Raw genomic sequence first — 23,791 nt, 5'->3', positions numbered from 1 at the left:
GCAAGTCATTCGTTGTGTGTAAGTCATTCTGCAGAATCCCAGCACTCAGCACAGAAAAAAATATCTTTAGGCTGTTCAACAACAGAGGGAAATTCTTTGGCACATATAATTTTTTCCCTGCAAACCAAAAAAAACGCAGATGAAATGCCTTCTTCTCCCTCACCTGTGCTACACCGGTCTGGGTTCCTACCACAATCACATAAAAATAATGTTATAAGTGGCCATACCTACTGTGCACACTCTGAAGGAAACCTGATAAAGCCCAGAAATAGGATTTCTTCTTCCTCAAATCTTTCTCCCATTTATTTCTACCATTTTTTCCTTTTCTCACCCTCGTGTCCCACTTTCTTTCCGCGTTGTTCTTCATTAGCTTTGTTCCTTTTACATATTTTTTCTTCCCCAGCAAAAACAAGCAAAAATAGCAGCCCACAGTGGGCTTCTGTCCTTTCTTAAAGGGAACTGGAGCAGGGGGTGGGTTTGGGCTACTATCCAGCAAAGAAGGGGGAAGAGAAACACTAAATGCTTCTCCCTGCCAAGAACTGAAGCAGTCCCCAACCTTTTCTTTAACAGCATCTATCGTATTCCCTTCCGCCTCCCGTGGGGGAAGCACTTTTCATGTATAAATTACTATCATTATTTACCTAGGGAGTGTGTGCATGGCAGCTGGCACAAATAGTTTGGAAATGTCAATTTAGATGCCAGCGTTCTTCTAAGTGTTCATTCACACAAAGGACCTCGGTGACCTCTCCATAATATGACTCCTCAAGGTCTGAAGGTTCGTTGGTAACAAACTTCCTGCTAGCAGTGTCAGTGTTATGGTCTCTGTGCTGGTCATTGCTTGTTTAGGTAACATAAAAGTGGATTTGACAGTCCCCTTCCCCCCATTTCTTCACAAGGTTTTCCTTTGCATTTTCCTGTTCAGAGGATAGGTCTCTGGGCCAGGTTCAAAAATGAAAAGAAGAAGGACAGAAAGAGATAAAAAGGTGGCAGAGACAGAATCACTAGAAGATGCAGCTGGCAAGGGGCTTTGCCAGCTTACAGCCAAGGAGGGGAAGTTCATAGTATCATAGTATCAGTCAGGGTTGGAAGGGACCACAAGGATCATCTAGTTCCAAGCCCCCTGCCATGGGCAGGGACACCCCACACTACATCAGGCTGGACAGAGCCTCATCCAGCCTGGGCTTAAACACCTCCAGGGACGGGGCCTCGACCACCTCCCTGGACAACCCATTCCAGGGCTTCACCACTCTCATGGGGAAGAACCTCCTCCTCACATCTAGCCTGAATCTCCCCACCTCCAGCTTCATTCCATTCCCCCTAGTCCTATCACTACCTGAGATCCTGAGCAGTCCTTCCCCAGCCTTCCTGTAGGCCCCCTTCAGATACTGGAAGGCCACAATGAGGTCACCTGGGAGCCTTCTCTTCTCCAGACTGAACAGCCCCAACTCCTTCAGTCTGTCCTCACAGGAGAGGTGCTCCAGCCCTCTGATCATCCTCCTGGCCCTTCTCTGGACATGTTCCAGCACCTCCACATCCCTCTTGTAATAGGGGCTCCAGAACTGGACACAGTACTCCAGGTGGGGTCTCACCAGGGCTGAGTAGAGGGGGAGGATCACCTCCCTCGACCTGCTAGCCACACTTCTCCTGATGCAGCCCAGGATCTGATTGGCTTTGCGGGCTGCAAGTGCACACTGAGAGCTCCTGTTGAGCTTTTTGTCCACCAGCACCCCCAAGTCTCTCTCCTCAGGGCTGCTCTCCAGCCAGTTACTGCCCAGCCTGTATTTGTGCCTGGGATTGCCTCGACCCAGATGCAGGACCCTGCCCTTGCTCTTATTGAACTTCATGAGGTTGGCCTGTGCCCACCTCTCCAGCCTGTCCAGGTCCCTCTGGATGGCCTCCCTTCCCTCCAGCGTGTCTGCTGCACCACACAGCTTGGTGTCATCGGCAAACTTGCTGAGAGTGCACTCAATGCCACTGTCCATTTTCTTTCTTATTTTAATTTTTTTTCCCCTGTTTCTGTGGGGGTTTTGTTGTTGTTGTTTTGAGGTTTGGTTTTGTTCCTTTTTCCTTTTAAGCAGGGTTAAGATGAACTCCTAAGCAATTAGGGAGTGAGGCCCCACCTCTCCCAGCCTGATCTGCAGGCTCAGGTTACTCTCTCCTGTCTAGTTCATGGGTACCTGCGGTGAGCCTCGTGCCTTCCTGCTGCCCAACTGCCTTCAGCTGTGAGCCATTCCGGTAGCCTCGCAAAACAACAGAGTTTGCAGAGCTCAGACCCTATTCTCAGGAAGGTTTGCCAGAAAACACCAGATCAGGGATGGACTAGCTCCACTTCAGAAGAGACTCAGCAACTGAACCGCTGCAAATGGTAGCTGAGCAATGTCTTCCTTTGTGCCTTCTTTAAAAGTGTTTGGGAAAATCCGTGTCCTTCCTGGAGAAGCCGTCAGGGGCACGACTCTGGCAGCGGTGGCTCTGACTTCACCTGCCTCTGCAAATGAGTCACAGAATGTTATAAAAAGTAAGTTTCATTTCTTGGAACTGAGTGGAAATTTCGGCAAGCAGCTGCACTTTCATTAGTTCAGACTTCGCAGCTTTCTTGAAGAGGGCCTGGAATCAAAGAAAGTTCGCAGCACAAAGGACCTGTTGCTAAGTTTGGATAACGTGGCTCAGGCCTAGGAAGGGTTATGTGCTTGGTTTAGATCTGATTGAAGTCTTCTTGACGAATCTTGGTGAAGCTCGGAAGGAGACTCGGAAAGATAATTAACCAGGTTTGTAAATCTTTCAGGATTGGTAATTCTTAAAAAAACTCAGGAATGGCAGCTCAGAAGTCAGATTAGCTTTCCACCCCCTGTGAAGGAGGTGTTCTTTTTTTCTGGCTGATGCTACGGAAAGATTTAAGTTTTCTAACTTTTCTCTGGAGTCAGAAAACCCAAACGCTTCTTTGAAAGTGAAATCGGTGAAAAGAGGCTTTCAGGGGAGAGCTCGATTTCAGGATTGGAAGTGATTCCTTATAGAAATCCCGACCGAGGCAACAGCCTAGCATGAGGACTTTGGCTACCTGTGAGCACGCCAATGGTATCTGCACGGGACTGCTCCCCTGTGCTCAGGGAAAGCCACGTGTGAGTTGTCAGGGTCGGGAGGAATGTGATGGCAGGTGGAAACAAGATAAACAGCTGAGAGGTTTCACCCGGGATTTCTAAGTGAAGACGAGGGACTTTTCGTCGCTCACACGTTCCAAAGGTGGTTTAGTTAGTACTTCTTGGGGGAAGGATTTTGCTTTGCAGTCTTGGTAGGGTGTATGCGCGGCTTTTTTTTTTTCTTTTTCTTTTCTTTTCTTTTCTTGTTTTTATTTATTATTTTCTCTTGGTTGGGTTTTGTGTTGGTTTGTGTTTTGTGGGGTTTTGTTTGTTTGTTTGTCTTGGGGTGCGCGTGTGAACGCTTGCGGTCACTTTAACTCCCCTATTTCAGGCCAGCACCGGGGGGGTGCTCTCTCTCGCTACTTTTGCACTTCGTGAGCACCCCGCAAACCCCAACAGGGAGCTGGGGAGAGGACGAGGCGAGCCAGCCCCGCACCCGCGGCAGCGCGCAGGGCCCGCATGGCGCTGGCCGGCAGCACCGCTGGCGCGGGGGGTTCCGCGGTGCTCCGCGCGCCCGGCCACGGGCCCGCCCCGGCCGCGGGCTGGGGCGGCGGGGCCGTGACTGGGGCGGGGCGGCGGGCCGGCAGAGGGAGCTCCGCTCCGCTGCTGCTTCTGGTGACCGGCGGCTTCCCCGAGCCGCTCCGGCACTTTGTTGGCGGCGCGGACCGGAGACCCCGCGCCTGCCCCTGACGATCCCGGCGGCGACGAACCCCGGCCGCCCCTCCCCGGAGCCCTGCAGCCGCCGCCGTCCCCCCTCGGCGCGGAAGCTGCGCGGCGCTCTCGAGGGAGAAGAACGCCCTGGAAGGTAAGGGGTCGGTGGGGCCAGATTTCCACCGGTTGCCGAGCCCCCCCTTTTTGTTCTGCGACCCTAAAAGCTGCCCGGCCAACCGATATACGGGGCATTAACCCCACAACGTGGCGATCTGTGGGACATTGACCCCAGCGTCTCCCAGGACCTGCCGAGGCGGGCTGGACGGGGGCTGCCGTCCTCCGCCGCTCGGGCAGGGGCCGCTGGAAAACTGCCGCCCGGGCCCCCCGGGCCGGGCACGGCTTTGCTCTGCTGCGGTGGCTGGGCACGGCGCTTGCTGCTGCAGTGGCTCTCCATGCGTGTGCGTGTGTAGGTGTACGTGTGTGTGTGTAGGTGTACGGATATTTTCCTCCCCCCTTGCGGTAAGGCGAGCCGCCGCCACACCTTCTCGCACCTCTTCTGCCGAGCTCCCACTAGCAGCGCGCCGCTGCCCCGGGAGCGGCCCGGGCGGCGGGGTGAGGATCCTCGCCGCTGCTCGGGAAAGCGAATGGCCGTGCCTGTGCCCCCCTCCTCGTCCTGCCTCACCTTCTACCAGGTGACTTGGCTTTCTGTCCTCATTGTGATGTTTTTTTCCCTGGCGGTTAAGCTGGCTTTTCCAAAGCTGGCATGCGTTGCTGGTAGCCGGCAAAGGGCAGCTTTCGGGGTGGGATAATCCTGTTGCATGCCCGTGTTCCTTTGGTTGCGCTGCCCTGCTGTCTTCCTTCTCCGCTTGCCTTTCAGCCCTTCATCTACTAACTTTCCTTGGCATTTCCCCCCCTTTCTGTGCCTCTCATCACCATGACATGCACGCTCTTACTTATTGTCCTAGTGCATGAAGGATGACCTGGGCACCGAGTGGGAAACAGGTTTGAGGCATTTTGCGACGTGATCTAAGATGCTTCTGACTCCCCCCCTCACCTCAGTAGGTCTGCCTTGTATCTGTGTAAAGTGAGACATTGCAGCTTCTACTAAACCCTATTTCCAAGCCAGGCAATAGAAGAAGGGTGTAACAAGAGTTTCTTAGTGATGTTCTTTGAGAACCAACCCTCCCACTCAAAAACGCTGCTTTGCTTTAGGTCATGACTCCTGTATCCTACAGACATGCAGTGATAAGAGCTTTGGTGGAGTCTAATTGTCAACCTAAAGTGCTGAAGATAAAACTATTATTTCTCTGTGCTGTGTCTACTGAAACAATCTTTGCATCGTTGGTCACATTTTGTCTCTCCATCATCAAAAATGTGGTCCTCCTCCCTTCCTATTGCCCATCTTCTTGAGATTGTGCAATAGGTTTATGTCAGCTACAAAAGTTGCTAACGTGGGAGAACTTAAAAATGACCTTTGTTGTTGGCAACTGGAAATACTGAATCAGCATTGTGTAACTGGTCTTTCCCCAGTGTGCCCCTGCAAATGCTGCAGCTCTTGCCCTCTAAGAAGTGGTCCTCTCCTGGACCTGGCTAGTAACGGGTTGGTTGTTTCCTATCACACACAGAACTAACCAGGCTGGAAGAGACCTTTGAGATCATCAAGTCCAACCTATCACCCAACACCATCTAATCAACTAAACCATGGCACTAAGAGCCCCATCCAGTCTCTTTTTAAACACCCCTAGTGATGGTGACTCCACCACCTCCTGGGCAGCACATTCCAAGGGCAAATCACTCTGTGAAGAATTTCTTCCTAACATCCAACCTAAACCCCTCCTGGCACAGCTTGAGACTGTATCCTCTCCTATCACTGTTGTGTGGGAGAAGAGACCAACCCCCACCTGTTTATAACCTCCTTTCAGGTAGTTGTAGACAGCAATAAGATCTCCCCTGAGACTCCTCCACGCTAAACACCCCCAGCTCCCTAGGCTGATCCTCATAGGATTGTGCTCCAGACTCACCAGCTTTGTTACCATTCTCTGGACACCTTCGAGCAACTCAGTGAGCAACGGGGACTGCAAAGAGCTTGCAGTGTTTCCAAGGTGAAAGGGAGACACTGTATTTCATCTTGATTCACAGTTCAGAGTGAGTGTAGCATTATTAGCATATGGTATTGTCAGGTAATGAGATCCTGTGCTCAAGGCTCCACAGTAACAGGTTGGTGCTGCTGCTCACTTTTTCCTGTGGGAGACTGTGGAAATATAAGTGGCTTTGGACTTGAATTGTTCAGCTGGCTTGTATTGTGACATACTCATAATGGTTGCAGTGTTGAGTTATGCCTTCAGAATGCATGTTTCTGATTGTGTGTCATTTTGAAAGCAGCCCAAGTGTCCCATTAGATTTAGGTGGAGGGAGGTAACACCCCACAAGCAGCAACTCCCATCAGTGATTAGGTGCTGGTTTATATATGGCAATAATAGAGAGGGCAAGACTGATCTAAAGATACTTCTGTGAAAGGCACAGATGGGAGAAAAAAAATACACAAGTTTTGCACTTGGTGACAACTACATTAATGAAATGTGATTGATTATTGTTGTTTTTTCCTGTCTGTTGACAGCCTGGCTGTAAATTTCCAATGGGTCACATTAACTGCTACATTTTTCTTTCTTCTTTGGATGAAAGCTTATTAAAATCTAAACATTTGAAGTTGAATAATTGGTGCCCCGAGGGTCAAAATAGATTAAATATATACAAACTTTTCAGCTACTACAGTGAGGTAACAGAGGGTTTCAAGTCCACACAATGAAGACTATGCTAATAAAGTGCTCACTAGCTTTGATTTCAGTGCCGAGCACTTGTTGCTCTTATACTCCTAATTACAGTTCCTGCACCAGTCTGTCTTCTCAAACAGTGAATGAAAGACTGGGTAAAGGTACAAAGATGTTTTTTCAAGACACAGCTTTCAGCTGTGCCAGGCAGGAAAATGTAGCCCTTTGGTCTGTGACCCTTCCAGACTCTCCTCTCTCTGCTGCGGGGCAGGTGGATGGAAAGACAAGACATTTAACACCTCAGAGCTGTGTCATTTAGGGTACACCGTGCATGGCCTGATCCTAGTATCTCCATTCAAAGAGAACTGAAGCAGTTTCACTTGTGTGTGTGTTTTCTTTATGTGGGCAGGTCTGTTTTTTGCATTTCCTTCAAAACCATTTCTTCTTGCTCTCTCATTTCCCAGCATCTGCTTCTATGTCCCCCTTGTCCATAGGGATTCAGAGCATTCATCATTCCAGTCCTGAGCTGGGTTCCCAAGGAGGCTAATCAGCAGTTTGTATCAGTATTTGTTTTGTGGTACAGGGAGCAGAATGATGCCTGAAATACCCTGTTTCCTCAGAGTAGGGCCAGAAATTCACAGTAGGAGGAGAAACTTGAGGGAACTAGGGCTCTTTAGAGTGGAGAGGATGAGACTAAAGAGTGACCTCATTCGTGTTTATAAAGATGTTCAGGGTGAGTGCCAAAAGGATGGAGTCAGGCTCTCATCAGTGATGCTCAATGACAGGACAAGGGGCACTGGGTGGAAGTGGAGGCATAGGAAGTTCCATGTGAACATGAGGGAGAATTCTTTTTTCCCTCTGAAAATGACAGAGCACTGAAACAGTCTGCCCAGGGAGGTTGTGGAGTCTTCCTCTCTGGAGAGATTCAGAACCCACCTGAATGTGTTCCTGTGTGATCTTGCTCTGGCAGAGGGGTTGGACTGGATGATCTTTTGAGTTCCCTTCTAGCCTCTAACTTTATGATGCAAGCTAGAGGAGGGGAGATTTAGATTAGATGTTAGGAAGAAGTTCCTCACCATGAGGGTGGTGAGACACTGAAACAGGTTGCCTGGGGAGGTGGTGGAAGCCTCATCCCTGGATGTTTTTTTAAGGCCAGGCTGGATGTAGCTCTGAGCAACCTGCTGTAGTGGAAAGTGTTTACTCTGTGATGCCTTCTAAAACTGTGAGTCACTGAAAATACCATCAAAAGATAAGCTAACAGTACATTTATATATTGAATTTTCACATTAAAACAAACTGCCCAACACAAAACACCAAAAGCAAACCACAAGCCAAACAAAAAACAACTAAGTTCTCATTTTCAGTCCAGGTTCTCTAGTTTTTCCATTGTTAAATGCTTTGCATTACCAGATACAAGAATTCCCTCTTTCAGAGAGGGCTGTGACTGCTGACATTTTATTTTAACTCCAGAGTTAGACTCTGATTCATCCACTGATTTATTCATCCAACACACTGAATTTCTCATAGTTCCACACAGCCCTTGATTTCACCTTGAGACCTGGGAGTTTCTGTTTCCCACCCTAGACCTCAAGTTAGATAATCACTGTCACCTGTCACAGTTTTGCATTTTGCTGCTTCAGCTGTTAACTGCAGTCCTGAGTGACTGCTGAGTTTCTCCTGGTTGTGCCCATAGATGAGCTTGGATGAAACTTTAAATGACTTTATGCCTAAGTCAGACTGTTTGGTATGCATATAGAAACATATTTGTATAGCTGTTTACAAAACAGCTGACATGGAAAGCTGAGGCAAGATGTCTGTGTGGTGTTGGATGCTCTGAGATCCTACATAGTTCTGCTTGATGCCTGGTGGGGTTAGTCACAGCCTTCTTGGAAAGACCAGGATGATGTGGGAAGAAGCAACTTTCACATCTGTTTTGTGGGGATTTTTTTGTTGGTTTGTTTGGGGTTGGTTTGTTTGGTTTGGTTGTTTTTCCTTGCGTGTCGTGGACGCTGAGGGGATTGAAAAAAGGAGTCAGTTACAAATGGAAACGTTAGCATGGGCTTTTGAGGGCCTGTTTTCATTTTGACTGTAAGACTGCAGTCACCAACACACACCTTTGATTTTATTCTGTAATGTCAGTTCTAGTAAAATTTTTCTACACTAGCCAACTCAGGGCCTTGAGTGCTACCAGTGAACGCTTCCAGCCTTTTCATCCCTTCCCTCTCTGTGCCACTGTCTCAGTAATTAAAGTAACACATGCTGTGACTCTCCACAGGATTAAGATCCAAAGTGAAAATGGCAAATTACAGTTGACTTTCTTTGCATTTATTGCCTTTGTCTTTCTCTGAATAGGCTTGAGCACATCTTTGGCATTGGTAGTTAGCAGTTGTGTCTAGCTTCAGAGGTGCAGGGTTAGTGTTTTCCATGGAACCTGTACACCTCTCCAAGTTATCCATTTCTGTGGAGGCTTCTTCTGTGTAGTTTTTTGATGCTTAGCAAGCATCTTCATCATTGGTGATGTGACAAGGCTTCTCCTTGTATTTGTTCTTAAAGCTTCACACAAGTTGGCATTTTGACCAACCATGGAAATTGCTCTCTTCCCTCTAAAACTACAGAGGGAAAATGAGTATAAAACTCTGGTTTGTGAAATGATGAACCTCTTGTCCCATAATACTGTGAAGCCTTTGAGTACTTCAACAGAATGTTTTGGAAGAACTCCCCATTTTTAGAGTGGTGTCTGCTGAGTGAGATTAGGTGTTGTAGATTAAAGTAGGGTTTGTGTACATAACTCGGTTTGTATTGGCTTTGTTTGTTTCCAAGAATGTTTTATGTGATACAGAGGATTTAAATTCATAAAATGGTCCAGGCCAGAAGGGACTTTCAAAGGTCATCTAGTATGACCTCCCTGCAGTGAGCAGGGACAACCTCAACTAGATTTTAGAGGTCTTTTCCAACCTTAATGATTACCCAGAAGCACAGCTGGCTCTGCTCTAAAAGGAAAGCCAGGCAAAAGTGTTGGCATATTTGAAGTGGCTTCCAACTCACAAAGAAGAGAGCATACAGCAGATCTGATCTCCTCAAGTCACTGTCTGAGACAAGGAAGTGCAGTGCTGCTTCGTTAGTGGGAGAGGACAGTCACTTCCCTCCCCCCCCCCGTTGCTGGTATGTAGGTGGACTTGCACTGTTACTGAGGTTAAAAATGGCAGACTGACTGTGACATTTTTCACAAACACAACTCTGCCACTGTCTAAACTCATGGAAAGCCTCATCAGTCCACACTGAAAATTAAAGTTAGCCCACGAAAAGCTCCAAGTTCACATGGCCACCTGCTTCCCCCTTACTGTGAGGAGCTTGGCATCAACCTGCGCTGCCAAATTGTAATAATGTTACTGCTTGTGGATTTTCTGGATTTTATAGATCACCACCGCAGGTAAGGGAACATCTGACCTCTTTCAAGCCTTCCATGAATGCAGAGGAGCTGTATTCAGTTGATGGAATCGTGAAGCAGCCATAGCTGGTTCTTGGGACGGGGGCTGGCATTTGCTGTAAGTGCTGGATGCTTCGGGCTTAACCTACTGCAAGAATATGCCTGTGAGCTGTAATGTCTGTAGGTCAGGGATATTTGTAACTGCAAAATAAATGAAAAAGAAAGAAAGAAAAAAACAAACCAAAACCAACTAATAAAAACCCAAACCCCCACAAAACCTACCAGAAACCCCACAGCTCCTTGGGCACTGATGTGTATTTTACTATGATTTCTGTTCCTGCATGTAAAAAAATACATTTCTAAACTGTTTGATGAGTAGAAAAGCAGGCAGTAGGCTTGCTGTTTCTCCCATCACTACTCCCTTCTCCCACTTGCCTTTCAGAGAACTTGACTCAAGTGCAAAGAGAAGCTGAGAGTGAGATGTTAGCAGTACCTACCTTACTGTAGGCTCAAACCCATGAGGAAAGGGAAATGAAATTAATGTAGCCCCAAATCAGCTGCATAAAACTTGATCTAAAATACATGAGCTTACAGAAGCCTATTTGCTGAAGATGCCTGGTGAGATACAAGATTATCCTAATTTTATCCATGTTTGAACTTTAGGTAGAATTTGATGTTACTGTGATTGTTCACTTAAGCCTCCTCTGGATTTGCCTTTCACCTGAAACAGGAACTTTGGATAATGAGCACTTTCTTTCATTCTGGGGTGGCTGAGAAGGCCTAATGAGCCCTCTGACTGCTCCTCTCATGAAGACTGAGGAGTTTGCATTTCATTCTCCTATACTCTTCCAATGCTGCTGTTCTTTTTCCTTGCTCCCAGTACGTCTGAGGTGTTGTCTGCTCTGTTTCCCGAGTCAAAGATCTCTTTGTTTCCAGTGTAAAATACAATTTGGGGTGATTAGCCGTGGGAAAGCTTTCTTTTCCTAATCCATAAGAGTTTTAACACTTGGTGTTTCAGGGAGTTTGGTAGCTGGTTGATGCAGGGTTTCATTAATACTTCAGTGCCTATGGAACGTACATCACAAAAATACTTTGTGCAGTTCTCTTACTCAGAACATGTGAGTGTGACTTATCAAAATACTTTGAATGTGCAGTTCTATTACTCAGAGCATGTGAATGTGAGACCTTTGTACAAGGAGTGAGACATTAGCCTTGCGTGTGGAGTTCTTCACCGTAGCTGAGTGCGCACAACGATATAACAAGGACTATGCACTGAAATTGAGTGACATTACAAGGAGTTTGTGATATCAAGTTGTAATAAAATTCAGCTGGATGGTGTTCCATACCATTTTTAAAAACTCATCCATTTATAAATGTACCTCTAAAGTATTACTCAGCTTTGCACATCTTTAGGAGCCAGTGAGTGCATTTTACTGCCTTCAGTTGCAGATAAAAAACCACGCACCTGTGTTTCGCATTTAGAATCGGGTGGCAGGCTGTGTATTCAAGGGCACATTTTTCTTCTTTGCCTACAATGTTATCTCTGTCTTGCTTTTTCCAAAGTGGAGTTACTTGCTGTCTTCTCCACTTCTGGCGTTATATATTGCTTAGCAATTCTTCCTGTGCTCTTGCGACCGTAGTGTAATGTTTTATCTCTTCTGTTTCCTTCTCTTCCTGTATTTAAGGATAAAGAATTGTCCAGGGGTGAGAGCAGAGGGTTGGGAGGTAGGAGGGTGGAGTCTGTTCCTATTTTAGCTGCAAACTTTGTTATGGCTAATAAATCTGGGCTAACTGGTAATTAGCCTCTTAGTGCTATCTTGCGTACAGAGGGCAGGACAGCGTGAGGAATCTGGACTTTGTACCTTGGTGTCCATTAGGTAAATCACCCTTGTGTAACGAATGTCCTACCACTACTGCAAAACAAACAGCTTCTCTGCTGCAGTCACCTTTTCCCTCCTCTTGGCTACTTCAGTGCTAAAGCACTGCTGTAGGTTTAGCCTTACCTTCACTTTGGTCTCAGTTTTACCTCCCTGTTTAGCCTGGCTCCTGGGTCAGCTCTTAATGTTTTACCGTCGTTCTTCACTTGCCCAAGCCATCTTTCTCCACCATCTTCTGTGTTCTGGCTCTTCAGCCTTGATATAACTTCAGTCTTAGGGGATTTTTTTTTTCCTTTATTTATTTATCCTCTAAGCTTTCACAGAATCAGCCAGGTTGGAAAAGACCTCAGGGATCATGAAGTCCACTCTATTACCTAATACCCAGCACCTCATGACAACTAAACCATGGCTCCAAGTGCCACATCCAATCTTTTTTTGAACACCTCCAGAAACAGGGATGCCACCACCTCCCTGGGCAGCACATTCCAATGGTCAATCTCTCTTTCTGGGAAGAACTTTCTCCTCACCTCCAGCCTAAACTTCCCCTGGTGCAGCTTGAGACTGTGTCCTCTTGTTCTGGTGCTGGTTGCCTGGGAGAAGAGACCAGCCCCGACCTGGCTACAACCTCCCTTCAGGTAGTTGTAGACAGCAATGAGGTCTGCCCTGAGTCTCCTCATCTCCAGGCTAAACAACCCCAGCTCCCTCAGCCTCTCCTCATAAGGCTTGTACTCAAGACCACTCCACAGCCTCGCTTCCCTTCTCTGGACATGTTCAAGTGTCTCAATGTTCCCTCCCCTTTTTGTTTTATTTCACTGCTCAGTTGTATGTAGAGCTCCATGACCAGCTTCACAGATCTCACTTCATGCCACTTCTTGTGGTAAAGCTTTTTTTTTTTTTGCTCATGGAACAACTCTTTCCCCACTGTGCATCATTAGTCTTTATTCCAGTGCCTTCTGAAATGCATTTCACATCCATTGATCTCAGTTGGACATTTTGCATATGAAATTACATGGGCAGTCAAGTCATCGTGGGGTAGGATTTAATAAGTGATGTCTTTTCTAAAGGTTTAACGCTGTGTATTTTGTCTAGGCAATAATTTTAAGCTCACTTTAAGCAGCTCTAGAGTTCAAGAGGAGGTGTTAGAGTGTGTGTAGGCATTTGTTGTCCCTATGCGAGTGAGGCGTCTGATACACACAAAGTCTGTTCAATCAGTGTCTTAGGCATGTTAGAGATTCTCAGAGTGCCTTCAATTCAGGATGGCATTTGTTCTTTTTTACTTAGGATTTGCAGATTTTCTCACTTGTTATATTAAAGCTAAATGTTGATGCATAAGAAGAAACATTCATATGTTTCTTAAACACTGAGAGAGCAGAAGGCAGCCCTGGAGGAGAAGCAAGTTGCTATTGAGGCCAGGTCTTGATGGCAATTGATTGAGGTCATAATTTTGTGCAGCTTATCAGCAGTTTGACTTCTTCTGAGGGGCTTGGGCATCCAAGTTGAGGCTTTGGCAGATGAAATGGCCCTGCTGGCCTGTGCAGTTCAGCATTTTGCGCTACACAGTGGTGAGTGGCTTCAAGCTGTTGGCAGCAGTGAATTACAGCTTCCTGGGTGTGCTGGTTTGAAATTACACCCCCCCAAAATAAAATTGCCAGACCAGCTCAGTTGAAAGCCAATGAAGCTGTATTTACAAGCACTGCAATCTAGAAATACGGAGTGCAATGAATATGTACAAAATACACAGCACTTACATATATGTACAACTTATAAACAACACAGGAACCCCCCTGGGCAAAACCAGGGGGCTACCAACAGCTTCCCCCTCCCTGCTCCCTTCCCCCCTGTACAAAGTAAAGGAGAGAAGAGCAGAGAGTAGCTGTTAGTACTTTACCACAACAAAGAACGCAGCCAAGGTCAGCAAGCCAGCAGAAGCTCCAGTTAGTATCAGCTGGAACAAGGAGGTTGAAAAGAGGAAGCGTTATTTTACACCACTAACTTTGTTAGGTATCAGACCAGTGGGATTATTTAGACCTTATTATTTCCCTTTTTACATCCAGTGGCAATTTATTTACATTCTACCACGTTTTGCTCAAGATCTGTGAAAAATTTTCTAGGTCTCAGCCTAAAACTACCACACTGGGGAATAGTGTCAGCAGGCTTTTGTGGAGGGGGTGGATGTGCAGAGCATGAGAGTTTGTCTCCTCTGATTCTTTGAGTGTTTTGAACTGTACTTTTCATAGTATCATAGTATCATTCAGGGTTGGAAGGGACCACAAGGATCATCTAGTTCCAACCCCCCTGCCATGGGCAGGGACACCCCACACTAGATCAGCCTGGCAGAGCCTCATCCAGCCTGGGCTTAAACACCTCCAGGGACGGGGCCTCAACCACCTCCCTGGACAACCCATTCCAGGGCTTCACCACTCTCACGGGGAAGAACTTCCTCCTCACCTCCAGCCTGAATCTCCCCACCTCCAGCTTCATTCCATTCCCCCTAGTCCTATCACTACCTGAGATCCTGAGAAGTCCCTCCCCAGCCTTCTTGGAGGCCCCCTTCAGATACTGGGAGGCCACAATGAGGTCACCTCGGAGCCTTCTCCTCTCCAGACTGAACAGCCCCAACTCCTTCAGTCTGTCCTCATAGGAGAGGTGCTCCAGCCCTCTGCTCATCCTCGTGGCCCTTCTCTGGACACCTTCCAGCACCTCCAGATCCCTCTTGCAATAGGGGCTCCAGAACTGGACACAGTACTCCAGGTGGGGTCTCACCAGGGCTGAGTAGAGGGGGAGGATCACCTCCCTCGACCTGCTGGCCACACTTCTCCTGATGCAGCCCAGGATCTGATTGGCTTTGCGGGCTGCAAGTGCACATTGAGAGCTCCTGTTGAGCTTCTCCTCCCCCAGCACCCCCAAGTCTCTCTCCTCAGGGCTGCTTTCCAGCCAGTCCCTGCCCAGCCTGTATTTGTGCCTGGGATTGCCTCGACCCAGATGCAGGACCCTGCACTTGCTCTTATTTTATAACTCTAAAAGCTCTTACTGTCCAAAGAGACCTCCATTGCCTTTTGAAAAAGGTCTTGTTTTTGGAGACAGCTGTTTTGTCTCTTTTGCCTCAGTTTTCTTATTTATGAACAAAAGATGTATCTGTCTGGGGAGTTCTGTGAAGCTTCATTAGCAAATGTTTATACAGCCTTTTGAAGATATAAAGCACCATATAAATGCTAAGTAGTAGTATTATTACCACCAGCTGCTTTGTTGTAATTGAAATCATAAACGTTTCAGTGCTGGTGGTTGTATTATTGTTCTGGGTAGGTTTAGTTATTTTTGGTGAATCCTGGAGACGTGGAGGGCGGTGGTATAAAGTGATGGTGCAGCCCATACTGAGGTACAGTGTGTGTGGGAGAGCTGAGATGGGAGAAGCTGTGCTTCCAGCTGTGAAGTGGTTGTAAGGGACTTCTTTAAAACAACTCTTACAAAGAAAAGTAGGAAAAAAGTGTGAGACGTTACCCCGAAGTAGTAGTCGGTGACCAGGAAAGATAAAACCTCTTCTGCAGCACCAGAACAAGAGGACACAGTCTCAAGTTGTGCCAGGGTAGGTTTAGGCTGGAGGTGAGGAGAAAGTTCTTCCCTGAGAGAGTTGTTAGCCATTGGAATGTGCTGCCCAGGGAGGTGGTGGAGTCACCATCCCTAGAGGTGTTCAAGAGGGGATTGGATGTGGCACTTGGTGCCATGGTTTAGTCATGAGCTCTGTGGTGACAGGTTGGACTTGATGATGTTTGAGGTCTCTTCCAGCCTTGGTGATTCTGTGATTCAGTATACCAGTTGGTCACAGGACTAACTTGGGGGTGGTCTGTGCTGTTCAGTGTCTCACCTGGTTAGGAATGAGCTGTGAGCAATAGAGGAAGGCATCTTTTAGAGATGATTGGTAATTGGTAATATAGGAAAAGAGCTGTCAGATAAATCACAATGATCCCCTTTTTTTTCCCCCCCCTAGTTCTACTTTTGTAAAACAGCCATGACTTAATGCTGAGCTATTTTTATTAATGTTCTTGTGCTTATCTCACATAACCAGCTTGTTAAAAGAGGATATGAACACTTTTTAAGCCTCTGACTTCATAACTTGTGAGAAAGAGAAAAGAAGATTGATTCCAGCAGGCTTGAAAGGTAGATTCGTTTCTCTTTCAGTTAGCAAAATGAGGGAGGTGGATGGAAATTAAACTGAAGACTTAGTGGGATAATCAGTTTTAGCAGAGAGGGAAAATCATTTGAGTTAGCTCTAATGTACAATTTAATTGCAAAAGTTTAACCTAAAAGAAAATAAATGCTGGGGAATTCTGTTTTGGTAAATTAATGATAATATCTCGAAGTCATTTCAGCCTGAAGTGGTAAGGGTAAGAAAAAGGGGAAAAGGTAATAACAAAGAAACACTGAGGGGGAACGATTATTTTGTCAAAGTCTCCTGAGGATCTGTGGGGGTTACTTGGTCACATTGTGAGAAGAATATTGTGCTGCTGGAACGTTGGAAAGGGTTGTTAATGACTGTGCTTTGAAGAATACTTCTCTGTTCTTTTCACTGTAAACATCTCGAGATAAGATGGAGACGTTTGGAAGAATGCATCACCATCAGCGAGTTCTTTCCATGTTCTTAGTTGCTTTTTGAGGCATCTCAATTTGAATATTGTTGCTAGATATTGCTGATCCTTTTTAAGGGGTTCTCAGTTACTAAGTCAGGCTGTCAAACTGCCTGGAACATTTGGTCTGTTCCTCGTAATTTTTAAGTTGTAGCATGCTTGTTTAAATTGCTTGGGATGTTTTCTAACAGCTTAAGGATCAGTTCTGATTGTGAAGTCCTGAATCAGTTAACATGTTAGAGAAATCTGGATCATGTGTGACATGATTTCATATTGGCTGCAGAAATGATGCAAAGCAGGAAACTGATTCACGCGCTTGTGCTTGTGCCCAAGCAGATTTTCAGACAACTTTGAACATCATTGAGCAGAAAAGGCACCAGTTGTCATCATTATTTTTTTTTAAATAGTTTAATTTTAGGGAAATAATATTTTAAAAACAACCATCAAGTGTACAACCACAAAGTCCTTCTGCACAGAAAGAGTTTAAACTAAACCGTGGCACCAAGTGCCCCATCAGGTAGTGATAGGACTAGGGGGAATGGAATGAAGCTGGAGGTGGGCAGATTCAGGCTGGATGTGAGGGGGAAGTTCTTCACCATGAGAGTGGTGAAGCCCTGGAATGGGTTGTCCAGGGAGGTAGTCAAGGCCCTGTCCCTGGAGGTGTTTAAGCCCAGGCTGGATGAGGCTCTGGGCAGCCTGATGTAGTGTGGGGTGTCCCTGCCCATGGCAAGGGGGTTGGAACTAGCTGATCCTTGTGGTCCCTTCCAACCCTGAATGATACTATGATACTATGATCCAGTCTCTTCCTAAACACCTCCAGTGATGGTGACTCCACCACCTCCCTGGGCAGCACATTCCAATGGCCAATCACTCTCTCTGTGAAGAACTTCTCCCCAACATCCAGCCTAAACCACGCAGAGGTAGGCAATATAACCCTTGAGGGCCATACAGAAATACCCCAAGTGATGGATAGTAGGTTAGAAAATGTTGCTTTAGCTGCTCAAAATGTTTTTCAGTAGCAAAGTGGAAAACAATTCATAGTGTTGTGTATTAAAGCTGTTCTTAATTTATTGTATGAGACTTGCAGTCTCTTAGCTTGAATGAGAGCCTGGGTTTTCTTGAGGGCTGTAGGAAAGAGCAACTGTTTGATGCTCCTTGCGTGCAGCAGTATGGCAATTTGATAGGTATTTCTCTTTCTGTTATTTCAGACTGTAACAGTAATATAATAGCTGTCTTTTGAAGTACAGAAAATCTGCCTAAGGGGACCATCATTTAAAAGTATAATATGAAATGCTCTTTTAATAAGGTCTGCTCCTTGCACATTTTAAGTGCAAGGAAATGCATGCGTGGAAACCTTGCTAATCCCTCATTTGCACAAAGTATTTGGCTCATTCCCTAACTGTCAAGGAATTAATGGTGTGCTTCAATGAGATCTTGCTTTACTAGACTGTAATTATTTTTCTAAGAGATTCTGCACTGGTTTTGGTGGTGCTTTGTAAATTATCATAATAAGTACAATGAAATTGCTGTTGTCAAAACATATCAGCAAAGTAATCTGATTCCTGTTGTTCATGTGCACATTCCCTCATGAAATTAAGTGATTGCCAGCAGACTTTTGGGCTGTTCATACATGTTGATGAGGTTTACCTGTGTTGTGGTGTTTTGCTTGTGTTGCTGACAAGTTCAGCAGTAGTTTAGTTGACAAGAAGCAGCTCTGTTGAGGAGATGACAACATCTCCTGTGTGTTCTCCTGTGGCCTTGTACTTGAGAAGGGAGGGTGGGGGACTTTTTATGGTGTCAGGTAATGATAGGACTGGGAGGGGATGGAACAAAACTAGAAATGGGTAGATTCAGATTGGATGTTAGGAAGAAGTTCTTCCCCATGAGGGTGGGAAGACACTGGAACAGGTTGCCCAGGGAGGTGGTGGAAGCCTCATCCTGGGAGGTTTTTAAGGCCAGGCTGGATGAGGCTCTGAGCAACCTGCTGTAGTGTGAGGTGTCCCTGCCCATGGCAGTGGGGGTTGAAACTAGATGATCCTTGAGGTCCCTTCCAACTATACTAGTTCTATGATTCTATGTGTATTGGTTTATTGAACCATGATGGTGTGACCTCTGACAATTATTGTATGGTCACAGGCTTTGAATTAACTTACTCACAGGAATGCTTATGGTAGAGGTGTCAGGACAGTGCAGGCATATCCAAACCAATTTTCATTGTACTCTCCCTGTACTAGAAACAGACTGCAGTTGCATGGGACATGGTGGACTCCATGCTTCTTGGCTGAGGACAGAGGTCCTTGCTGTTATGGCTAGATTTGGTCCAGTACCCAAACCTGGATATGATAGCTGCACTGAAGACATCTTCTGTCTGCATGCTTTTCTGGAGATCTGCAGCTAGGTAAAGCAGACTGTACAGAAGACAGTACATATTGTTTGCTTTCCAGGTGCATAGTCAGTGGGATCTACTCTCCATTTCAGAATATAAACATAAGACTTTCCATTTTGCTTTATTACAAATTTTCATATGGTCCTAGCTGCTCCAGGTGTTAGCCAGTGACTGGAGATGTGTTGTTCTAGTCACTCACTCTGGAGAGCATTTCATTATTTAAACATTGTGTTTATTTTTGAGTCAGATAATCTATAAAGCCTGTTTAAAGCCACAAGGGATCATTACATCATCTAGCTTGACCTCCAGAGTCCATGGAAGAGGAGAGTTTCTGTCCTTCTCTTTCTGGTAGAAAAAGGCAGAGCAAGATTTCTTGTCTCCTCCTCTGAGAAAGACAGCCCCAATAAATTTAAATCCCTGCTTCTGGTCCTCGTTGGCTTTTCACTGAGTACATCAGTGAAGTTTTAGTGGTTCTGTGTTTGAATTCTGTGAATGCCAGTGCATGGTGCTGTCTTCTAGATGCCTTTGTTTGTGTGTATATAGATAGATGTATTTTGGCACATAGCAGATGAAATGCATATTTCCTTCTCTACTTGTAGACTCTCTTCCCCCCAAACCTCGTAGCAGATGATTTTGGAGTCTGTACTTCTTTGTGTAGGTTGATTTGTGTAGGCTGTATAAACTCAGATCACTTGCTGAACCACTCTACACTTCTCTGCATAATAAGATGTGTGGTTGCAAAACAGTTAAAAGCTATATTATCCTATGGGAGAGATCCATGAAACTGTTGGAGAGGTTTGTGTATAAAATCATCTTGACAGTTGAGAGGCTCAGTGCCTTCCTACCTCCTAGACCATTGAGATCAGTGCTGTACATCAAGTGAGATGTCCAGGTGTATGCTGTGCTAGTGCTCCTGATAATGCTTTTTCTCTGTGGCCATCTCTCCCTTATGAGTACTGCTGAACAAGATTCACAGATGTCACTTGAGGCAATTTAGCAATTTAAATGCACAAAGACTGTGAAGATGTGTCACAAGAGATGCAAGTCCTCTTTGCTCTTAAAACATTCCTCACAGAACTTTAGAGTAGTTACTTCTCTGGGAACTAAAGAAAAGTGCATGATAATGTCACAGACGACCTTGCTCTTTGTGTGCTCCCTGCTGTGCCTCCCCTGTATGGGACTCTTGCTTCCAGTAAGGAGGAAATGTTCTGAGGCACTGTTGTTGCCTGATGACATAAAATAGTGGAGACTTCCAGATGCTCCCTTGCTCTTAGCCTGTGAGAGAGGATTGCCTCCAGGAATCAACTGACCTTAAAAATGATGCAGATCTGGAGACTAGAGGCAGTTTTGTTGTAGAGAATTTTGTCTTCTCATAGGCATTGAAGTAGTGATGTTGCACTGGCTGATTAGAAACCATATGTGATTAGCATCCTCAGTCTGAATGCACACTCTCCTCTCTAGGCACATACTGCCCCTAGAGCTGCTGGAAATGCACTGAGTCAGTGTGTGTGCTGGCAGGGGAAAAAAGACATGCAATTTTTTTTTGCCCCCCTCTTGCTTTTTCCTCATTTATGATTTTAAGAAAATAAGAGCATGGATAATTTTCCTGTTTCTTTCCAGTTTTACAGCAGCTGTCTGGTTTTGGTTTTCCTCAGATAAACCACACCTGGTAATGTATGTCTGCTGCAATTGATGTTCCAGACAATGATACAGTTCATGCACTGTAAATCTGATGGGGCGTAGGCTCTGGTGTAGGTGTCAAGGGTTAGGGCTGGGCCAGCCACTAGATGAGCAACAGACACTCTCTCTTTTGGATGTTAGGAACAAGCTCTTTACCATGAAGGTGGTGGAACACTGGAACAGGTTGCCCAGGGAGGTCGTTGGAGCCTCATCCCTGGAGATGTTCAAGGTAAAGCTTGATAGGGCTCTGGGCAACCTGATTTAGTTGAGGATGACCCTGCTGACTGCAGAGGTGGTTGGGCTAGATGACCTTTGGTGGTCCTTTCCAACCCAGACCATTCTATGATTCTAATAAGTTACCTTCCTTCCCAAAGGGGAAGAGAAAGGAAATAAGGGAGGGAGACTTACAGGCTGGAAAATGAAAGCTACTTTAATGAAACTAATAAAATAGATGCAAACTCAGTATTGAACCACAACCCTTCTAAGGCCAATTATGTCACTGCCACCACTATCAATGTGGTGGTCACTGGGGAAGTCTCAGGCTAGACTGGATGGACACTGGATTCAGGAATGCATAGACTGGGATTGAAGGCAGAATGTAGAGTCCTCTTTGGGTGCTGGCCAAAACTTGACCCTCGTGATCCCTCAGCTTTATGCTGAATTCGATGTATATGGAATGTATGAATTTGATGTATATGGAGGACACAGTCTCAAGCTGCACCAGGGGAAGTTTAGGCTGAAGGTGAGGAGAAAGTTCTTCCCAGAGAGAGTTGTTAGCCATTGGAATGTGCTGCCCAGGGAGATGGTGGAGTCACCATCCCTGGAGGTGTTCAAGAGGGGATTGGATGTGGCACTTGGTGCCATGGTCTAGTGATGAGGTCTGTGGTGACAGGTTGGACTCAATGATCTTTGAGGTCTCTTCCAACCTTGGTGATCCTGTGATACTGTGAATACTTTGCTGGTCAGTTTAGGGTCACCTGTCCTGTTTGCTCCTCCCCACAGGTGCATCTTTACTTTCTGCAGGGGCAGTGTGGTACACAAGGCTTAGCAGTGGGGTACACAAGGTTTAGCAGTGACCTTGGACTGCATAGGAGCAAGGATAAGCGGGAGCCGTTCTGCATACCAGTCATTGGTACTAACTGTAAACATCAAGTGTTATCACTGCTGGAGGCAGACACTGTCTGCCAAAATGTGCTCTTAACTTCAGTCAGAAAGGGCAGACAGAACAAGATGAAAAGTAAAGTCACAGAAGTATTTCTGTTGCAGCTCAAACCAAGACAGGAGTGAACAGAAATCTTTTGTTTCAGAATTTAGCAAGATTTGCCTAAGATCTACCTTGACAAGCTTGAAAGCTTTCATCTTTGTTGGAAGTGTTCACTGATAAGGTTTGGTTGCTGTGCTCCTGAAGGAGTTGCCCTTTCCTGCAGGGGAGAGAGTTGACTTGGTGTCAAAATCTTGATCTATAAAGACTGACTTGTTCCATGGATATTAATGGAGCAACTGGGCACTTGGACAAGCTTGAGAGATGCATCCAAGCCAACCTCTTGAAGTTCAGCAGGGCCAGGTGCAAGCTCCTACACCTGGGCTGTGGCAATCCCAGGCACAAATCCAGGCTGAGTGAGGAGTGCCTCAAGAACACAAGGAGAAGGACTTGAGGGTGTCAGTTGACACCATGTCTCAGGCTATGTGCTCTTGCAGCCCACAAGGCAACCATGTCCTGGGCTCCATCAAAAGTGTGACCAGCAGGATGAAAGTGGTGATTCTACCCCTCTGCTCTGCTCTTGTGAGACCCACCTGGAGCAGTGCCTCTGGTTCTGGTGCCCCGAGGCATAAGAAGGACATATAACTGTTGGAGCTGGTCAGAGCACCTCCCCTATAGGGACAGGCTATGAGTGTTAGGGCTGTTCAACCTGGGGTAAAGGTGACACTGGGGAGACCTTAGAGCAGCTTTCCAGTACTCGAGGTGAGGAGAAGGTTCTTCACACAGTTGTTAGCCATTGGAATGTGCTGCCCAGGGAGGTGGTGGAGTCACCATCCCTGGAGGGGTTCAAGAGGGGATTGGATGTGGCACTTGTGCCATGGTTTAGTAGTCATGAGGTGTTTGATGACAGGTTGGACTTGATGATCACTGAGGTCTTTTCCAACCTTGTTGATTCTATGAATCTATGAAGGGACTTGTTACAAGGGCTTGTTGTCATAGGACAAGAGGGAATGGATTTAAGCTTGAGGAGGGTAAATTTAGACTACATATTAGGAAGAAATTCTTTCATGTAAGGGTGGTGAGACACTGGAACAAGTTGTCCAGGGAGGTTATGGATGCCCCCTCCCTGGAGGTGTTCCAGGCCAGGTTGTATGAAGCCTTGAGCAACCTGATCTAGTGGAAGGTGTCCCTACCCATGGCAGGGGTTTTGGGGCTAGATGGTCTTTATGGTCCCTTCCAACCTAAACTGTTCTATGAATCTACAAATGAACTTCTCTGTCTGCCTGTCCTTTAACTTGAATGGTTGTCAAATTGAAGCCTAAAAGCTCAAATAAAACCCCAACAATCCACCACCACAACAAAACCCCAACCAACCAAACGAAACAACAATGACCACAGTATCACTAAGGTTGGAAGAGACAATAATAGTAATAAACCAGGTTGGAAGAGACCTTGGAGATCATCGCGTCCAACCTATCAACCAATCCAACCCACCTAAACAACTAACCCATGGCACCAAGCACCCCATCAAGTCTCCTCCTGAACACCTCCAATGATGGTGACTCCACCACCTCCCTGGGCAGCACATTCCAATGGGCAATCACTCTCTCTGTATAGAACTTCTTCCTAACATCCAACCTGAACCTCCCCTGGTGCAGCCTGAGACTGTGTCCTCTTGTTCTGGTGCTGGCTGCCTGGGAGAAGAGACCAACATCCGCCTGTCTACAACCTCCCTTCAGGTAGTTGCAGACAGCAAGAAGGTCACCCCTGAGTCTCCTCTTCTCCAGGCTAAGCAACCCCAGCTCCCTCAGCCTCTCCTCACAGGGCTTGTGTTCCAAACCCCTCACCAACTTTGTTGCTCTTCTCTGGACTCGTTCCAGCAAGTCAACCTCTTTCCTAAACTGAGGGGCCCAGAACTGGACACAGTACTTGAGGTGTGGCTTAACCAGTGCAGTGTACAGGGGCAGAATGACCTCCCTGCTCCTGCTGGCCACACTGTTCCTGATGCAGGCTAGGATGCCATTGGCCCTCTTAGATGCCTGGGC

The 23,791-nt window shown here is 46.3% G+C and overlaps 1 protein-coding gene across 5 annotated transcripts in view; it reads left to right on the top strand.

Annotated features, from left to right (window-relative positions):
• Window positions 1-2,681: 2,681 nt before the first annotated feature.
• Window positions 2,682-23,791, top strand: part of EPS8 (EGFR pathway substrate 8, signaling adaptor) — a 180,821-nt gene continuing 159,711 nt past the window's right edge. The window contains exon 1 of one of the 5 annotated variants that reach the window (XM_068141876.1): window positions 2,682-2,765. The gene's annotated coding sequence lies outside the window, so the exon portion shown is untranslated. Of the gene's footprint in view, window positions 2,766-3,149; window positions 3,238-3,755; window positions 3,940-4,458; window positions 4,478-23,791 lie in introns of those variants that run through there. The other 4 variants (XM_068141877.1, XM_068141875.1, XM_068141879.1 and 1 more) reach the window with 4 other exon arrangements.

The sequence above is a fragment of the Melanerpes formicivorus genome, unplaced genomic scaffold, assembly GCF_026170545.1.
Source record: "Melanerpes formicivorus ecotype bairdi unplaced genomic scaffold, bMelFor1.0.p_v2 SCAF_8, whole genome shotgun sequence".
Lineage (NCBI taxonomy): Eukaryota > Metazoa > Chordata > Aves > Piciformes > Picidae > Melanerpes > Melanerpes formicivorus.
The sequence above is the reverse complement of the archived record's forward strand: the minus strand, read 5'-3'. Positions and strand labels throughout refer to the sequence as shown.